Source organism: Pelodiscus sinensis, chromosome 12 (assembly GCF_049634645.1).
Source record: "Pelodiscus sinensis isolate JC-2024 chromosome 12, ASM4963464v1, whole genome shotgun sequence".
NCBI classification, from domain to species: domain Eukaryota; kingdom Metazoa; phylum Chordata; order Testudines; family Trionychidae; genus Pelodiscus; species Pelodiscus sinensis.
Genome location: NC_134722.1, coordinates 22,186,425 through 22,206,693, shown reverse-complemented (window position 1 = coordinate 22,206,693; position 20,269 = coordinate 22,186,425). Strand labels below are relative to the sequence as shown.

General features: G+C 41.6%; 2 long non-coding RNA genes across 3 annotated transcripts in view; one reads left to right on the top strand and one right to left on the bottom strand.

The window, feature by feature from the left end:
• The window catches only part of LOC142831067 (uncharacterized), a 176,137-nt gene extending 164,797 nt beyond the window's left edge, over positions 1–11,340 (top strand). The window contains exon 3 of the long non-coding RNA XR_012906688.1: positions 11,217–11,340. This is a non-coding gene — a long non-coding RNA (uncharacterized LOC142831067). The remainder of the gene's footprint in view (positions 1–11,216) is intronic.
• A 669-nt stretch (positions 11,341–12,009) lies between these two features.
• LOC112544469 (uncharacterized) overlaps positions 12,010–20,269 on the bottom strand; it is an 86,209-nt gene continuing 77,949 nt past the window's right edge. The window contains exons 6-7 of one of the 2 annotated variants that reach the window (XR_012906687.1): positions 12,537–12,627; positions 12,010–12,137 (exon numbers count right to left, since the gene is read on the bottom strand). This is a non-coding gene — a long non-coding RNA (uncharacterized LOC112544469). Of the gene's footprint in view, positions 12,138–12,487; positions 12,628–20,269 lie in introns of those variants that run through there. The other variant, XR_012906686.1, reaches the window with a different exon arrangement.

Genomic DNA, 20,269 nt, shown 5'->3' with positions numbered 1-20,269 from the left:
AAAAATGTGGAAGTAGGTTATATTATGTTATGGAAGCTCCTTACATCAGGCTCAAATCCTCGCTTTCCACAGAAAAAAGAGCCCTAACAAAAGAAAAAAATCAACACATTCTCCTCTCAGGGGCGAGGAGTTTATATTGTAGACAGGGAAAAAGAGCTAAAAGATCTCAGCGTCTTGGGGTATCAGTGAGGGAAAAAGCCTTGCCTGTACTGATTCATAGGCCCATCTTCCCAGAAGCATAGTTCAGGGGCAGATCAGCAACCATGCTGACATCAGTTCCCTTCTGCCCCATGACTGTGTACCACCTTCCTCGCCAGGCGTGGAATAGAAATTATGATGAGGAAATTAGAGCTGCAAGCTGGACCATCTCAGTTTCTCTGCTTCCAAGTTCATGGATTTACCCTTTAATTCTTAAAATAAATAAATAAATAAACAACAACAACAAAAACTTGAAAGTAATCAGTGTAATTTTCTCATTAGTAAGTTTACTATAACAGGGAAGTGTAATTTTAATAAGCCTGATCTTGCTAGACTCCTTGGGCCTGATTCTGAAAACCGAGAGCACCTCTCACTTCCACTGACTACAATGGGAGCTGCAGTGCTCAGGATCAAGTCCCATATGGAGGACTCCCCCAAGATAGGAAGACTGCATTGCTCAACTGCAAAATCAGGCACAGTATGTATAGCAGAAGAGGCAGAGCAGTAGACACTGGCTAAGGATTTGCTCATTTTGTTTCCTACTGCTTGAAATTTGTCAGGATCTGTGAACTCCTGCATGATATGTGGCATGATGAAGAGAGACAGGTTCTTGGAAGAGTGTTCTCGTAAACAAAGTGCTGCTGGCCAGGTGATAATCCTCCTATAGATTTGTTCCATTTCTTAGTAAAAGAACAAAGGTTTTTATAGAACTACAGGTTGTACCTCTATAAACCAGGTCCAGCAGGACCACAGACGTTTCAGGATCAGAGAGTCCAGGGAGCTGCATGTGGGGGGGAGGACAGGAGGAGTGCCTGGGAGTCCAGCATGCTGCAGGCAGGGAGGAGGAAGGGGGAGGGGGGCCTGGTATCATGTAGTGGGGTGTCAGGAGCCTGGTGCACAGCTCAGATGTGCTGCCAAAGAGGGGGTGGGGGGACTCAGCTGGGCTGGGGGGAGCAAATTTTAAGTTATTGAATCCTGTGGGGTGCTGACCACTTGCAACCTCCACTGCAGTCAATGGCAGAGTCAGAGTTTTAGCAGATGCTCTTGCAGCCTTTATGCAATAGGAATGCAGGCCCCTGCAGCAGGGAATATGTTTTAGAGTTGGAGGTGTGGTCCAGGGAAAGGAGGAGGGGGGGGAGAGGCTTTTCCATCCATCTTTGCAGCACCCAAATTCTGATGTGTCCATCAGTATAAATAAACAAATGGCGGCCTCCTAAAGCAATTGAGGATATAATGCAGCCAATAGAATCTCCATAGAGGCGTGTGCAATGCAGATGTCCTCATCTACCCCTAAACCGGGTTTGCAAGGACAGCAGCATACGGCTGCTAATGACAGACTACCCTCCCTGTGCCAGGGGAATTCCCTTGGCCGTTTGTGGTGTCTTTCTCTGTATATGCTGCTGGGTTACGAACAGGGGACAACACCTTTCTCTGTGTCTATTCTAGTTCAACGTTTTAAATACAATGATTTAGTGTTTAATTTTGATTATTTTAAAAGAAGAATAAAAAAAGCACACAAATTCTTAAAAATATTGTCACAAATATCTTAAAAAAAGGGAAATATTTTCTTGATGTTTAGCTATCTCAAGAGTACCGCTATCTAAAAGGCCATTGTGGTGATATCTGTGATTTTATATTGTTTAACTCTTTTGTTGCAATGTGGAATGTTACCAAACTTTGGCTCTGACGTCAATTCCTGCAAAAGGTATCTAAATCTGTTTGCTTGGGTGCTTCCATTTTTGTGTCTTATTGCTGGTGGAATCAAAGGGTGCATCTTGGATCTATTCAGGGAGTGGTTTAGCTTGTGTGTCTGAAGAATAATCACAAGACAAATGTCTAAAAACAAAAAAAATTGAAAGAGGAAGTTTAAACCACTTCCCAGTTGAGCCTACACAATTCTGCTGATTCACATCTGTTCAGAATGAGAGTTTTTCACCCTGTAGTTTTGGATCTCCAAGATTATATTAGAGGAATGCAACAGGATCCTAATGAGAATACAGCACAGAAATCAAACACAAATTCTTTATTTTTTCAAATTTCATCTTAAATTTTAGCCATTAGCTTCCTTTCTTGCATATTTTTTTATAGAAATATCCTTGTGATATTCATGGATGTTTGGGCAGAAAAATCACAGTTGCCAATGCCCCACAGTTTCTGAAAAGACATATCCATACTTACACAGTTACCGAGAAACCCCATAGAGTGTGGGAATGCTTATTGAAATAATCAATTAGCCAGATAGAATAAATGCCAGCATGAAGATATAGAAGGATGTTTGATTTAGAGTTTGGCATATGATTGGTACAAAAGTCCTTCTATATCTTCATGCTGGCATTTATTCTATCTGACTAATTGATCTGTCAATTGACTGGGCAAATATTGTCAAATGATGTAAAAAATGATCCAATATTCTAAATTACTAATTTATTAAAATAGAAAAAACATTAACAAAAAAGAGTATGTCTCCAATAGGCTTAGCCTTACATACTTGTGCCTCATTGCAAAACACATGTTACATAAGTGAGTTATTTTAATGAAAACAACTAAATGAAGTTCTAAAAAAATGCAATAAAAAAATTAGACCACCGCTTATAAGAGGGCGTTCTTGCTGGAATATCTGAGGCTGCATCTAGACTGGATGATTTTGCGCAAATACTTTTAACGGAAAAGTTTTTCTGTTAAAAGTATTTGCGCAAGAGAGAGTCTATACTGGCATGTGCCTTTGCGCAAAAGATTTCCTTTTGCACAAAAGCATCCGTGCCAGTGTAGACGCTCTCTTGTGCAAGAAAGCTCCGATGGCCATTTTAGCCATCGGGATTTCTTGCGCAAGAAATTAACGTTGCTGTCTACACTGGCCCTCTTGCGCAAGAATACTTACGCAAGAGGGCTTCTCCCTGAGCAGAGCGTCAGAGTATTTGTGCAAGAACCACTGATTTTGTACATTACAAAGTCAGTGTTCTTGCGCAAATACTCGTGGCCAGTGTAGACAGGAGGCAAGATTGTGTGCAAAAGTGGCCGCTTTTGCACAAAATCATGCCAGTCTAGACGCAGCCTGACAGTATTTGACTGTGGTCAAACAGCAGGTGGTTAATTGACAGTATTTCATTGGTCAATTGATCAGGTTGCTAGCTCCAATTTTATATACAGTAATTCCTCATTTAACACGGTAGTTACGTTTCAGAAAATGATAGTGCTAAGTGAAAACGTGTTATGCAGGGTCAATTTTCCCATTGAAAATAATGGAAAAGGTAGAGGTTGTGTTTCAAGCGCACATGTGCTCTTAGCTCCAGCCTGCACTTGTTAGCATCTGGGACAAGGACATAAGGTTGGGGGAGAAAGAAGACTGGGTTATAGCAGGGAGGGGAGGTGTTTGGCTCTGGAGAAGGGATGGGAAGGACGGGGGAGGGGGCTTGCAGCCGGCGGCTGGGTTTCCCTAGCTGGCCAGTTGTCGGCAGCTGTGTGGGACTTCCCCTGCCTCCTTGAAAAGTGGCAGAGGTTTGCCGCTCACCTCGCCATTCCCCGGTGACCCCCGCTCACCTCGCATTCCCCGGTGTGGATGCCTTGCTCCTTCTTCTCTGCCCCACGCTTACAGCCGGCTGCTGGGTTTCCCCAGCTGGCAGCTGTGCAGGGCTTCCCCCTGCCTACAGAGGTTCGCAGCTCACTGCGCCATTCCCCGGCAACCCCCTCTGAGGATGCTTTGCTCCCTCTCCTCCGCCCCCCATTTACAGCTGGCTGCTGGGTTTCCCCAGCTGGCCGGTCACCGGCAGCTACGCGGGGCTTTCCCTGCCTCCCTGCAAAGTGGCAGAGGTTTGCCGCTTGCTGCGCCATTCCCTGGAGACCCCTCCTCGTGAGACGTGAGGCATCCTGCCATGGCGTGGTGCGTGGCGAACCTCTGCTGCTTTTCAGGGAGGCAGGAGAAGCCCCACTCAGCTGCCAGCGACCGGCCGGCTGGTAAGGGAAATTGTGTTATTGCGGGGACGGGACGTGTTGTTCAAAAAAATGTTCCCTAAAAAAAAATTGTGCTATCGCAAAAACGTGTTAAGCGGGCACGTGTTAAGCGAGGAATTACTGTACAAGTTCTCCAAACCAAGGCTCGCAATAAAGGCAGCTGTGGGACGACCTTTGCTCTTTTAATGTAAGAAAAAAGGTCACAAGGGGAGAGTTCAAAATGTAGAGTTATCTAATGAAAATAGCCTTTGGGTGTTACAAAATATAACTTACATAAAAAGGAACTTCCAACATTTTCACTGTCCATTTCCATCATACTGAAGAAAAGCAGAAAAAATCCATCATCATCATAGAGAATCTGATATTATGTAAGTTTTTATAACATTTATCGGTTGACTGAAGTGTGGTCATTTGGAAGGAGAGACAAGCTATACAGTCTGATCTTGCTCCCATTGAAATCTATGGCAAAAATCCCCTATGTGGCCAAATCCTTCCCTGGCTGTTGCAGTGAATGTTAAGAAAACACTATCCAATGTACCCTCTGCCTGCTGGGTATGGGAGGAGACCATGGTGCCCTCTTAAAGCAGAGGCTGATTTAGGACGAACTATTTGATGCCAGGGGTGATGGTACAAATTTTATAACGTGTGCTGAGAGACATTTAAAAAAACCTGTAAACTCCATATATAATGGAAACCACTTCAAGCTGATGTTACAGTAGTACCCCCAGAGCCAATGTTCCCTCTAATTTTTTTTACATTCATGTGTGGGATAAATTTTATTATATACACCAAGGCATGTGCAGATGTGCACCACCAATAGAAACACACGCTGCTGGCTGTGGGTGCCTGTGGGTGCTCTGTCAATCAGTTGAGCAGCATTTGAATCTCTCCTGGGTGGTTGCCCAAGTGCTCAGCTTACAGGAAACACTGACCAGCAGCCCTCGTTCCAATGCTTTGGTCTTCTCTGAGCATGATGAAGTGCACCCCCAGTCAGTCCTTCTGCTGAGAGAGGCTTAGGTGTTAATTACCTAGCATCCTGTTGCATGAACACTCATGTCAGAGAAAGCAGGCTGTAGGACGCTGTCCTCCATTCCTTACACAGAGAGGGTATGTCTACACTACAGCGCTAGTTCGAACTAACTTAGTTCGACTTAGTTAATTCAAACTAAGCTAATTCGAACTAACGCGTCTAGAACTAAAAACTAGTTCGAATTAGTGTTTTGCTAATTCGAACTAGCAAGTCCACATTGAGTGGACTCTGAACAGGGCTTAAGGATGGCCAGAAGCAGTGCCGGCAGGGCATCAGAGGAGGACTTAGAGTGTGGAGATGCTGTCTCAGGCTAGCCGAGGGCTGTGCTTAAAGAGTCCCGACCCCCACCCCGGACAGACAGTTCTAAGGGGTGCCCCACTTGCAAAGAAGTTCTGGCTTGGAGTGCCCGGACTACCCACACTGGGCACATCACAGCACTCGGCCATCAGCCCGGCTGCACTTGCCACAGGCTGCCATCTGGGGAGAGGGGACAATCGGGGGGCTGCAGGAGAGCTTTCACCCCCAGAAGCCCGCAGAGCCAGCCCAGTCCTCCCCATCGGGGGCTAGTACCCCATTCCTCCCTCACCTCCTTCCACTTACCCTTCCCTAGCCCCCCTTCTTATTGATGTACAAAATAAAGATAACGTTTCTTCCAACATTGACTCTGTCTTTATTGAACAAAACTGGGGGAGACTGGGAAAAGGAGGTGGGAGAGGGGAAGAGAAAGGCTGGGAGAGGGGAGGGCAACTAACATGATCAGGGGTTGGGAACAGGTCCCAGATGAAGAGAAGCTACAGAGACTGGGACTGTTCAGCTTAGAAAAGAGGAGACGGAGGGGGGACAGGATAGAGGTCTATAAAAGCAGGGGTTGGGTGGAGAGGGTGCATTCAGAAAAGTTCTTCCTGAGTTCCCATAAAGAAGGACTAGAGGACACCAAAGGAAAGGAATGGGTAGCAGGCTTCAAACTAGTAAGAGACAGTTGTTGTTCTTCACAAAGCAAATAGTTAACCTGCGGAACTCCTTGCTGCAGCAGGCTGTGAAGGCTACAACTAGAACAGAGTTTAAAGGGAAGTGAGATCAAGTCATGGAGGTTGGGTCCATGGAGTAGTCTTAGCCAGGGGGTAGGAGTGGTATCCCTGCCCAAAGTTTGTGGAAGGCTGGAGAGGGATGGCACGAGACAAATGGCTTGGTCACTGTCTTCGGTCCATCCCCTCCAGGGTCCCTAGGGTTGGCCGCTGTCGGCAGACAGGCTACTGGGCTAGATGGACCTTTGGTCTGACCCAGGACGGCCATTGTAAGCTCAGGGCTCAGGGTCGGGGGTCTCAGTGGACCCCCTTGATTTTCATGCACACCTGCTCCTGGGTGGCCAGGCTGGCAGCTCTCCTGTCCTAGCCGGCCACTTTCCTGTGCCTAGTGCGGAGATCGTGGACGAGGTCCACGATGTCCGCACTAGCCCAGGAAGGTGCCCGCCTCTTGCGGTCCAGGGCAAGCTCCCGGGAGCCGCCAGCCTGGTCCTGGGAAGAGGGGGTGGGCTGGGGGACATCGGGTGGGTGGCTCTGTGCCGTGCCAGGTGCAGGGTCTGCTGGCTGGGTGCTGGCAGGCGTGCACCTGGCACGGGCACCGTAGCCAGCCCGTGCCCCTTTAAGGGGTCCGGGGCCGGGAGGGGAGCATAGAGTTTCCCTGGTGTTGGCCAGAGTGGCCACCAGGGAAACCTGGGGAGGGCTAGCCTCCCACTAGTTCGAATTAAGGGGTTACACACCCCTTAATTCGAACTAGTAAGTTCGAACTAGGCTTAATCCTCGTAAAATGAGGTTTTCCTAGTTCGAACTAAGCGCTCCGCTAGTTCGATTCAAATTCGAACTAGCGGAGCGCTAGTGTAGCGGCTATGAATGTTAGTTCGAACTAACGTCCGTTAGTTCGAACTAACATTGTAGTGTAGACATACCCAGAGAGAGTCTTAACCCCATATAAGGTACCAGTATTCAGAGGTGTTGTAATAGCCACTACTTGGCATGTACCCCTTAAGCAGGCTTCGTGGCCAATGTCCCATTTGTAGTTTGTGAGGTATCCATGAGATCCCCACAACCTTCTTGTGAATTCAAGCAACGTAGACTGCCTCAGAGCTCAATTGCCTGGCAGGTGGAACTATGATGTCTCTGTGCATGACCATGCTTTCTGGCCCCCTTATACAGCAGGACCAGATTTAGGATTTTACCCTATGTGAATACAGTGGGATGAGATTTAACCCAACAATATGAATAGCATAAGGCTTCAAGGCAGAGTGCACTGCCAAACATGAAAATTATAGCTTTGGTTTAATAATTCATTAGCTTTTGGCTGAAATTCAGAAAGAATTTTACCAAGGGATGTGTAAAGTAATCATCAATTGAATTCTGATATTTAAGTCTTTCCTGATGTACATGGTTATATCGTTTGCCATAATCTGAGAATTATAATTACTGTTCAGAGAACTTTTCTGATTTATTCAAAATGTTATGAGGACTGAAACAAGGCCTTCGCTATTTTTTTTTTATTTGCATTCTTCATGTCCAAGTTTAATTCTTCTAAATGCTACTTTACTTCTTCAGTAACATAAATGAGTCAGATTTCCCACAGTCATTTATACAATGGTGTCCACACTTTTCCGTATGCACATATATATCTGAGTATGGGTATAGGTTTGGATTTGGGGCATGTTCCTAGCTATAATCATGTTCGAATTCTGACTTCCACAATGAGATATTGGTTTGCATTTCTGCACATGCTTGCTTTTAAAAAATGATCTTGTATTTTGTCACAAAATTAGTTTGCTCATAGAATTGGTTAAAAGGTTATAAAATATTTAATTCAAAATGTGTTTTTGATTAAAATGGCCTTTTTCAAAATTATGTGTTTTCATTTTTTTCTTTGTCTCCCTCTTCCCATTTTACACTGAAAAATATGAAGAAAAATGAGACAGGGTGAAAATTATCATTCCCATTTTTATCCCAAAATTTAAAATATATTTGGTTTTCAACATTTTTCAGTTTTTCATTAAAATATTTTTGACCAGCTTCAATCTAATCTATGAGGCTCAAGTGCTTTAAAAATTGTTTAAATATAGGCAAATCTGACCACTACTTGCACAGCACTAGTACTTCAATTATTTAAAACCTATAATGGCAGAAATGGGACTTTGCACAGTCCTGTCTTAATTAAAAAAACAAAACATTGAACTAGTTTCCATGGGGACTAGCAACAAAAATATTGGCAATGAAACTACTGAGGGCGTTTACGGGAAGAACTCAATATCATGGGTGTGATTGTTTTTTCTTTTCTAGGTATTCAAAAAGCCAAGTATAAAAATACAGATTTTATGATGGAAAAAAGCAACTTTTTTATTTTAAGTTTTCTCAAGCTATTTGACTGGAAACAGTTCAACAACTACTATAGGAATGTACTGCTGCTACTTTTCTGTAGATGTTTCTGTAATATCATCATCATGACTAATATTCTGCAGTGGATAAACATGAATCAGATTATTGAGGATTATGTAGTGGAGATCAACAGTCTTCACAAAATTGTATCATTTCATTCAGAAAGAACTTTTTGTTCTGTATCAATAAGGAATTATTGTAAATCTCCAGATGTGTAATATTACAATCCTGGAACATTATGCAAGCTTGCAAACTCTAGTACCTAGTATCAGGAGTGAAAAACTGGTAATGTTAGTTTTTTTCTGCACATACAGTAGTAACTACAGGTGACTAAAACCTGTCAGGTTATATTATAATATGGCATATGCAGAACTGTAAAGTACAACTTTTTTCAAAACTGAGATGTGAGAATATAAATTGTATAAAAGTTTAGCAGAAGAGAAGGAAGCCTACAACATTTCTGGCAGCTTAATTTCGTCCTGACACAGAAATGAAGGAATTAATATGAGTCCTGGCAGAGTATCTGCACTCATAATTCTACTCCTGTTATTTTAGTGATTCCTTTACATTTACTAGCTTTGAAGAAGCACTAGTAAAATTGAAGGCAAGTTTTATATTATTTTGAGTCTTTCCACTTGTTTCAAAATACGTGCATACACAGAGAGCTGCAAAGATTTGACAGAGAAGTTAGTCATGTTGCTTAATGCACTACTGAAAGGCCCTCAGATAGTCCGGGGATTAGTATGGTACAAGAACATATAGATAATAGAACGGATTGTGGGTATTGAACTATTAATAATTTTGTAAGAATTAAATAGTGTTTTTCATCTGAGAATCTGAAGGCTCTATCTCTGTTCTCAGTGACGCCTTAATTTAAACAGCAGCAGGACACCCCACTGAAGACCTTTGAGGGGTATGGCCTGGAGATACTCTATCAATAGCATCCCTCCAGTAGAAAATGAGGAAAGTAGACATAAGAGCCCAGGAGACAAGGACAAGGTTAAACTCTGAGAACCTCCTTGAAGGTTGACAGCCACATTAATAGGAGCCACATCTATTGGTTAGCTAATGCAAGGAAGATGAAAGTGGAGGTTGGCAGCCTGATTTCAAGGCTATAGTCAAAATTATCGTCTGGCCCTACCCCTGACTCTCCAGCTGTAAGTACCAGCTACCTAATTACTAAGGCTGTCCTGCCTTTATAAAGTGCTTTTGTGGTCCTCAAATTAGTTGTCCTATGCGCACACTGGTTAAATAATTCTGCATTTCACATATTTGTTGTCAAATATTGCTGCTCTATGGTGCATGATGTCTTGTCATTTTATAGAGAATGCATTTCTTGTAACATGTCCTGCCTAATGCTAGCATTAGCTGACTAACCCTAGCTAGTAATTTGCGCTGCCTTAGAACACAATACCCTGTTTTATGAGATTCTTTATAAATGGTAGCCTGGAAATAATATCTGGAATGCACTGTAGATTTTATTGTTAGTGAAGTTTTATGTTGGGATCTTTATTACTAAATAATTTTTAAAATTAAATAGCAAGATATAATTTTGTCCATAAAATAGCTCAGGTAGGTGCAGGGATATAAAATAGATTTTTTTTTTATTGTTTGCATTTCTTACAAGTGTTTGGGTGTGTCTTTATGCATATAAAAGCTTTCAGAGTGACAGCACTGGAGACTGATGTGCCTTTTTGTCTATAGGGCAGAGCAGACCAGATAGAGCACAAACTCAGAACCACATCTATCCCTTCAGAGCCTCATCCTCAATTCACAGGGACCATATCTAAAAGTAAAACAGTTTATATACCCAGTCAGTTCTTGTTGTGTCTTCTGAAAGCATGTGAAGTGATGGTGGTTTTGTGATATAGACACCTGTTCAATAGGAACTGGACTGAGACCACCGACACACAGGTTAACAACTTTTATTAATTAACTTACTGGATTTGAGCTGATGGCCTAAAGGTCCCTTGTCTTCCCAAGTGTTTATACAGCACTGGGTATACATGAATTCCATGCTCTGGAGTTTGGAGGAACAGAGAGTGTTTCTCTCACTTATAATGTAGCTAGTACAATACAGTAGCAGTTAATTCCCCTAAAACACTGATTCCAAATTTCAAATAGGCCCCTTAAAATGCTTCTGCAGTACTGTTAATTAAGTGCATCCTTTTGGGGAAGGATTTTTTTGCAGTTAAAGCCCAGAACTGGGAATCGGGAATACAATGTTCTATTCCTAGTGCTTCCTGTGTGACCTTGGACAAGTCACTTAACCACTCTGTGCCCCAGCTGTAAACAGGGATAACTGGGCCCATATGTATGCTGTGAAACTCAGCTCACAGATGCTTATGAAGATGTTTTAGCTCCTCAAATAGAAGGTACAGTGAAATCTTTGTTATCCGGCACTCTGTCAACTAGAAAACTTTGTGTCCCCAGCCACAATACTGTCACATTTTCAGGCGCACAGGCCTGGGTTGGTTTACCATGATTGTCTTAACAATTTTTATTTAAGAAGTACTAATCATCTTTAACTGAAAATAGAAATGTGAGACCAACTGCCTCACACTACAAAACTACGAATATTAAAAACTTGAGTTTAACTATTATTGTCCATTGGTTTTTCCTAGGTTGATGGGACCCTGAGATAACCGGAATGCCCTAATCCCCAAGCTTGCTGGATAACACAGGTTTTACTGTACTAAAGAACTGGGTTTTTAAAGAGCAAATTCTGAAGTTAATAAAGGCTGCAGGTAAGCAAGCGAAGGATTGGATTTTCATGCATTTTCATACTACCAAGGTAAAAACCTAGGGATCGTGGAGTACTTTTGCTGTTTAATTCAGATCGAGCAGGACCAGGCCTGCAGTGATGGGTAAACCACAAATGTCTGGTTCAGATGAACACACAGACATTTCTATGGTCTTATCTCAGATGTCTTTGAATATTCTGAACTTCTGTGGTCTGCAAAGGCCTTCTGAAGAGTAGTGTGTCTGGTGAGATTTTTGGTGCTTCCTGTTTCCATGTGGTTTGGAAATTCTGTGAGAACAAACTTGCAATATTGCAGCTTTTATGTAAAGAGGGTTAAGTAAACATGTGGAACCCCTAGAAAACTACTACTGACTACCCTGTACACTAAAAAACCTCTGGATTTACAGCTTAGACAATGAGAACTCAATCCTGCTGTCCTCACCATTTTCTATTCGTGCCAAATTCTATAGATGACAGCAGGGTTTTTGCTTGCATAAGAACAGGGGCAAACTTGTGGCTGTTAGAGGACACTACATGCAGTTGCACTGGTATGGACTTGGAGACTTTGTCCAGGAGATCTACATGCCCTGGGCCTCACAGATTTGCTCAGTAGGGACTGTCTGCATCCAGGCTGACAAATGGCTTAGCTGCTGTTTCATTACTTTCTGAAATGAGGATTGTTTTCACTCTTGGGGATCTGTCTCTGTGGACCATTCCAGCATATTCAGCCCAGGAACCTAGGCTATGTGCAGGAATCATGATTTGCCTTTGGCTACAGTACCGTCCATCTGACGTCTCCAAGCTGAAGGTAGAAAAAAGGAAAGCAGAAGCATTGAAACGTTATTACAAACTATCCAAGGGACACATCCATAAACACATGATTTTATTTGTCTTTCCTGACCTAGTCCAGAAGAGGGAGCTAACTTTCTAGCCATCATTCAGTTCCACAGCTAGCATGCTTCCTCTGGAGAAGCTCTTCCCTGCTATATCCATATCCCCATGCCTGACCGGCCAGGCTGATTATTTACATATGTTGTCCCTGAAGGAGAGTCATCCTGGAGCACTAAACCACGCTTTCTAAACATTGGTTACCTCTGTGCAGTGCAGTGAATATAATTACATGGCATGCTTATCTGAGTGAGACAGCGACATGGACTTTAGTTTTGACGACAATGCAAAGAAATGTTGAGATTTCCATGACCTTGTGCAAGCTTCCATAGGCCTTCTCACAAGAGTTTCACTCTTCTCAGCCATCACCACAAAATTGTAACTGAGTTTGGACACAGAAGTCCCTGTGTTTAAAAAAAAAAAAGTAAGAAGGTGGATACAGCATATATGAAAGAAGCCCAACAAGAAAGGAAATTAACGGGCTGTTTAAGTATGGGAGAGAGAGTGCAAGTATCCTTTCCACCACCCTGTTGTGCTGGAACACACCCGGTGGTATGAGGGCACAGATTTTGCCTTCTCCTTTTTTAAAATCTAGCATTGCCAATTTTGGTTGGAGGTATTCCTGGAGGTATCATCACTTGACATAATCCCTAATTAAAGATTAATCTGTAATTCCTGGAGCCCCCGGGAAATCCTGGAGAGTGCACAATCCCTAGGTGTAGCTACTGCACTGCTATACATTGTTAGAGAAGACCCTAGAAGCAAATACAGCTGAGTCAGCAGTATTGCCAGCCTTTGCAAGTTTATCCTGTGTCATGTTCTTTGGTGTATTTCCCAGTTTCTGGGGAAAAAAACAGAGCAAGGGACTCTTAGCTACTATTTAAAAAGAAGTGAGTTTCTAGCCTTCCTCATTAACAACCTTAAAAATAAGATGCAAATTCAACTTCAAGGCTCAAAAACCAACTACTGTAAATGAACCCAGAATTTATTACTTTTAAAAAAAATCATGATTTTAAGATACGCTCATGATTTTTGGTGGGCCTGACTCAGAATGTTTGCATGCTTGAGATTGGCAATACAGGCAGTCCCCGGGTTATGTACAAGATAGGGACTGCAGGTTTGTTCTTAAGTTGACTCTGTATGTATGTCGGAACTGGCGTCCAGATTCAGCCACTGCTGAAACTGATCACTTTCAACAGCGGCTGAATCTGGACGCCAGTTCTGACTTACATACAGATTCAACTTCAGAACCCCAGGCATCCCCAAGTCAGCTGCTGCTGAAACTGATCAGCGGCTGATTCCAGGAAGCCCGGGGCAGGGGCTTCCTGTAGTCAGCCACTGGTCAGTTTCAGCAGCGGCTGACTTAGGGATGCCTGGGGCAGAGCAGCTGGGGTGCTGCTGGGTTGGTCCAGTAGCGCCGCCGCTCCTCGGCGCTATTGGACCAACCCAGCAGCACCCAAGCTGCTCTGCCCCAGGAGTCCTGATTCAGCCGCTGCTGAAACTGACCAGCAGTGGCTGAATCAGGACGCCTGGGGCAGAGCAGCTGGGGTGCTGCCGGGTTGGTACAGTAGCGCCCAGAGCGGCGCTACGGGACCAACCGGCAGCGCCCCAGCTGCTGTACCACAGGCGTCCGGAGCAAAGCCGCGGAGCACGGGGGCAGCGGGACAGCCCAGACGCGCCATGGCTGTCCTGCTGCCCTCGGGCTCCGCGGCTTTGCTCTGCTTTGCTCCCTGTCTCCCTGGTCTGCAGACCAGGGGGACAGGGAGCAAAGCCGCGGAACACGTAGGCAGCGGAGAGCCCAGACACGTCTGGGCTGTCCACTGCCCACGTGCTCCACCGCTTTGCTTCCTCTCCCTGGTCTGCTGGAGACCAGGGAGACAGGCCCCGTTCGTAACTGCGGATCCGACATAAGTCGGATCCATGTAACTCGGGGACTGCCTGTACTGAGTCACACAGCATTCTCCCTGCGACCTCTGCCTGCAATGTGTCCCCTTTATTCCCTCCAGAAATCTAGGCACAATCTAGACCTAATCATTAATGGAGTGCAGGATGGAAATGCATTTTCACTGTAGAATTAATGCAAAGGAACAGACATACTAAATAAAAAAAATTGAGCCTTTCAATCCACCGCACATTAAAAATGAGCAGAGAAGCAAGTTCCAAGTGAAGGGGAAAGAATCTTTCAGCCCACAAATTTTTTAATACAGCATTCCTGAAGTTTGTAAATGAGAGGAATCAAAGATGAGAGAGATTCTACTTGTCAGTTAAAGAAAAATTTGGATCCTTCTGTAATAGACACCTCAAACAATGCTAAGTTGGTAATACCTGTCAGGGTGCTACTTTAATTCAGTGTTGTGTGTGTGTGTTAAAACACACAACTGTGAGTTCTTTTAGATGAGACCATGATATTTTAATAATGGGGGAGGGTCATAATGTTTTAGACTGCTTGAGATAATCTCTGATGGGTCAGTGTTTTGGGCATGAAATACCATCCAAATTATCAGCAAATGCCTGGATTATTTTTAACATTCCCCTTGACAAATATGCATTTTCAAAATGCCCCTTAAAGCTTAGAAAAAATAAGTTTAGCACACAATATATTGGACAAATTTCTCAGTTAAATATCCATGAGGAGACTTAGCTTTTTCCCCGATTTATTTATTTGGCATGCATTATTTAATGGTTTGTGCAAAAGTATTTCACCCTCAAGAGCTATTTTTCTTGAATATTTGAATATGTGCTATTTATAATTCACTATTCACATTGTGTGATTGGTCAACTAAATCATGTCGCATTGCTTTGTTCCTTGATTGTATGTTTCCTAAACCTACAGCTTTCAAGATGGCTAGGCAAACAAATATGGATGTGGATGCATATTTACACAAATGTTTATTTGACTTCAATAGAGTTAAATCAGCTTAACCTGTGATGGAGTGAAGAATCAGGCAGATGATAAATATAAAAGTTGTGAACAATTACAGGTATCAGATTTGCAATAGGAGCCGTTGCATGTGCATATTATGCATACTTATTATTTCACATGGCATAAAATTTAGGTCCTGAATGTGAATACCTTACATTACAGTTGTTTTATCAAACAAATCTGTTTAAATATTTCTTAAAGTCTTCTAGAGCTTGGAAGAGGTGCCCTTTGGTGTGGCATTCTTTTTCAAATAATAAATACAAATATTTTCAATGTTTTTACTATAAACAACTAGAAGTCCTCAGCACCAGAGTTACTGGCAGTTAATACTATGCAAGGATAGCAAACTCTACAGCAGAGCTATTTGCTTGTGCCTTTGCCCTCTACACCTTACACTTAGGACTGGCCAGAAAATAATTCTGTTTTTGTGAAACATTATGAGGCTCTCTCTCTCTCTGATCAGAAATTCCATCCTGAACCTGAAAAATCTTTCTGATTTCAATTTAGTCTAAATTGATTCATTTAGTTGAAAAGCTTCCATTCTATCAAAATGGCATTTTCAAGTGAAAAATGTTTTTTCAAAAAGTTCTACATGTGCTACTCACCACACACTTAAGCACTCAGTGCTCACTGTGCTACATAACATGAGGCTGTCCTGACATTTTCTCAGTGACTCAAAGATTGATACAGCTGGCCCTTTAAATTATGCAATAAGATTCCAGACACGAGTTATGATAAAAATGTATGATTTTCATCCTTATTATCTTTGTTATTTTAGGCTTTTAGAAAACCACTAACTTTAACTCCTACACTCAAACAAGCACACACTAGCACATAGAGTTAAGCCAACTTTTTAACTCCTAGTCATTAAGAATGTCAAAACATTCTGATATATGATATAAACTCATAATGACTGGATTTTCTTTTTATTAATATATGGGTTAGGTTGTGGAAAATAGGAGATTATTTTTAAGGCTGTTAGTCCTTGGACACAGTCTGATTTGGTGGCTTAATACTATAACATTTTAAAGAGCTTGTTAAATCTCAAAGATAGCATATTAAACACCAGCATTTTTCAGATAATAATGAGTTAAACATTGTAATGGTATGTTCACATGTAACTTAAAACAGACTCACATCTTTGACTTATTTTCCTGTGATTTTTATAAACAAGTTCCAAAGAGTAATTGATTATTTGTAGCACTGTGAAAAAAAGTTTATTTGGGTCTTTTCACCTTGAAAAACACTTCAGCAGAATGTTTTTTTGAAATTTTTCATTTTTTTCAGTAAAAATATTGAAATATTTTGTTTTGAAATTTCCCTTTGAAAAAATATTTCCATGAAAAAAAATTAGTTGAAGCATCATTTTTCAGTGGGAAAAACTTTTAGTGAAAAAATGTCATCCGTCTGTAATTATTTCCTAGACAACTGGAAGTTGAATAGGATAGGACTTGTGTCACATATAAAAAAGATTCATGAAAAGTATGTAGGTTGTTGGCAATGGGAACTATACTGTGAGTCACTGGGATCCTGGTCTCTCATGACCATTCCAATAGACAATACTGCCTCTACAGACCAAGAGCCTTCCTGGAATTAATATCAGAGTTCTGATTGTACAGTGCCTAGTACAATAAGGCCCTGATCTTGAGGTAAAATTTTAGTGAAGATAAAGCAGGACTTTACTTGGTTTCCACCTCAAGAAGCCTAAGTTATCTTAGTTCAAATTAAGAGCACATTTTTCTGTGAAGACAAGGCCTTAATGTTCAATAAGATGCTGCATGTATGTACTGTACTTGATTAATAGTATCCATATTTATGTATGTTTATTCCTATTGACTTCAGTGGCATGACTCACATGAGTAAGGGCCTCTTTAGCATGCAACTGCTCACCTGGCAGTGCAGGAGACCAAGGGGTAACAGCAGTGCAGGAGACCAAGCTGTGTGAGGTCTCTTAGAAGATAAGCAGGTGGTGCTGGCTGGAGTACAATTTAGAAGAACATTATTTTGATCACTGTGTGGAGTATGACTTAAAGCCAGGAAATGTATTAATCTTATGGAGGACTCTTACTCTAGTTACTAAGGAGCATTTGTTAGCTCCTAGGATGCGGGAGGGGGGAGGGGAAAACAATAGGAAGAGATTATAAAGAGTTAAACAGAACCTGACTAGCCCATGCTAGCATGCTCGATTAGTAACATTTCTAAGTCATAAAGCACCCACTAAAACGAGTGCATACAAAGAACAACTAGAGCTAAAAGTCCACAAAAGACATGTAAAATGCCAGAGAAGGTGCTATACATTAACTCAATGAGGATAATAGGCTTGGAAAGATTAGATTTTTATCAGTAAATGTTGGTAAATACTGATTTCACTGAGCACATACAACCAATAAAAAAAAAATTTTCATCAATGTTTGTTGAAATGTATGGCTATACAAAGTAAGAAAAGCAATGCTTGAGAACTCATTAAAGTTTTATTTAAGGATATTTGCGTTATAAATGTTGACATATGATACGGACAGCTTGATTTAACAGTTACAAGACTTTTTTTTTAAATTAAACATTCATTGTCTGCCCCCCTTAATTTCCCACACCTGTGGAAAAAGTAAATCAATAAAAACTGAAATATGCTTAATTGTGTGCAACTGTGAATTTTTAAATCAATAAAAATAAAGAAGCTTTCAAATGAAAGCAAAATGACAATAAAAATTAATTCTACTCATAGGTAAAAATGGGAGTGAAAGGAAACACGTACTTAGATTAGAAGCATTCTTGAAGATGAGCCAGTCTCTTATGTTCTGTCATGGCCCTGTTTGTTTCAGAAGGAATGTTTTTGGGCGCAGAGTACTAGGTGCTTAAATGTACAGTCTGTGTTTTGACAGGTACCATTTTTAATCAAGTTACACAGTTGCCTGCCGGTAATATTTGCTTTTTTTTTCTATGAGTACTATGAGATCTTTGGTTGAAAAACACTACATGGTGAGGTAGATGATAATTAGACAGGTTTAGCATTTAAGTAAATGGGAGCTATTTTGTGCATTAAAACCATGGAGATAAATATTAGGGCATCTGTTGAACTAGACTACAAACAAACTGATCAGATGTAAATATAAAAAGCAAGGGAAAAGAGGAAGGTGCCTGTAAAGAGAAATGTGTGTATATTTATAGGTTTCACAGTGAGAAGAGTCCATTTATGATTATATTGTCTGATCTTCTCTGATCCTAGATTTTAACCCCACAATTACTGCACTGAACCCAATAATTTTGCCGAGCTTGGCATAGGCTTGAAGATTTTCAGACTACGTATACACTATATTGTTTTTGCACAAAAACGGCTGTTCTTGCGCAAAAATCTACAGAGTGTCCACGCCTCTAGTGTGATTTTGCACAAAAAAATGTACAGTAGAATGGCAGAACAGAGGGCTTTTTGCAGTGTAGGTATACCTCTTTCTACGAGGAATAACTCCTTTTTGCACTAGAGTTCTTGTGCAAAAAGGTGTGTGTGGACGCTCAACGGGGGTTTCTTGTGCAAAAAGAGCCTATCAGAAAAAGCACAGGTGCTCTGGTGGCCATGCTGTTAATGGCAATCAGAGAGCTTTCTTGTGCAAGAGTGTCCACACAGTGTGGTCGCTCTCCTGCGCAAGATGTGGATGTGGATGTGCTTTTGCGCAAGAAGTTAAAATAGCTTCTTGCGCAAAAAGCCTGCAGTGTAGATGTAGCCTCAGTGAGGAAATAAAGTTTGATATGATGGTTTTGTTTTTGAAAAGGCAGCGTCCCTATTTAACTGAAGGGGTCGATTAACCTTGGTATAACTACGGTTGTCAGGGAATGAGGCTGGCCCAAATGTGTCTCACTAAGTAAAATAGGGTGATAATCAGTGTGTGGCTCAAAATAACAAGAAGGGGAGAGTTTAGCATGATATTAAACATGGGATGCTAGGGTCCAACTTAAAAATACACTTGAGGATAGGTTAAAATATTGTATGTAAAACCTTTCCAGGACATCTACATATAGTAAAATCTTGTTAGAGAGAGAAGAAGCATAAAAGGGGGAAGAGCCTTGTGGTCTTTAATTTTTGTCAGTTGGTTGTTTCTTGTATAAAATTAGAGGAATCTAGATACAATAACCTCCTCTTAAGACAGTGTATATAATGCAACAGCTTTTAAATAAAGTGCAAGTTCTCTTTTTTTTTAGCAAAAAAGTTGATGTGAAATCGAAAACTCCTTTCAGATGCCTGTTGGCTGGCAAAGCGTAAAAAGGTTTGGCTTGCTTGTCTCCTTCCTTCACCCTCCTCATATTGTTTACAGAAAATAGACTCAACTGGAACTGACTGTCAGCAAATTAGTTGTGAGGGGAGTTTGAAAAGGGCACCATGCTAAAGTGCTTCTCCGCCTTATTGGTTAGTAGACTTCCCCGCAGGGCAAATGGCACAATACAGTCCTAAGCAAAGTGTGTGGGTTGGAAAGAGAGCAAAAAGAGGTAGGAATAGATAAAAATGCTTTCAGAATTGGGATAAGAACAGATCCTTTGCTGGCTTCTGATTATAGCTGAGAAAGTGGGTGACTCCCACCTCTTGCCTGAGTTTGTGCGTGCTGATGGGGAAAGTCTACTCAAGTCACTAGTTTTGTCAGATTTTGGAGGCCATTTTCTGTAAACTGAATTCAGTCTAAGTTGATGGTGCTCAGGACCTTCTAAAAGGTGTTGAGCTACATACAGGACTGAGAATCCTAACCCAAGAGGATGCACCAATTTTGCTTTCACACACTCAAGCCTTAATACACTTATACTGTATCTTAAACTGTTATTTTATATAAGAGTACAATAATTTTATTTGACTTTCCTAGTAAAATATAGTATTCTTATGAACACAAATGAAATGATAAAAGGAAAGTTGCTCCAGGTAGTCGTCATCAGAGCATTATACAACACTAATCCCTTGTGCACAAAGATCAATAATTTAGCAATGTGAACTATATTTTAATACATTATCCAACAAACCATTATGCCATGGATCATTTTCTGTCCCCTTAATAATTTAAAAACTATTAGAAAATCTATGCCTAACAGTTCATCTGTTTCAAATAGTTATGTGATAAAATGCAAATAATGTGATAAATGCAAGTACA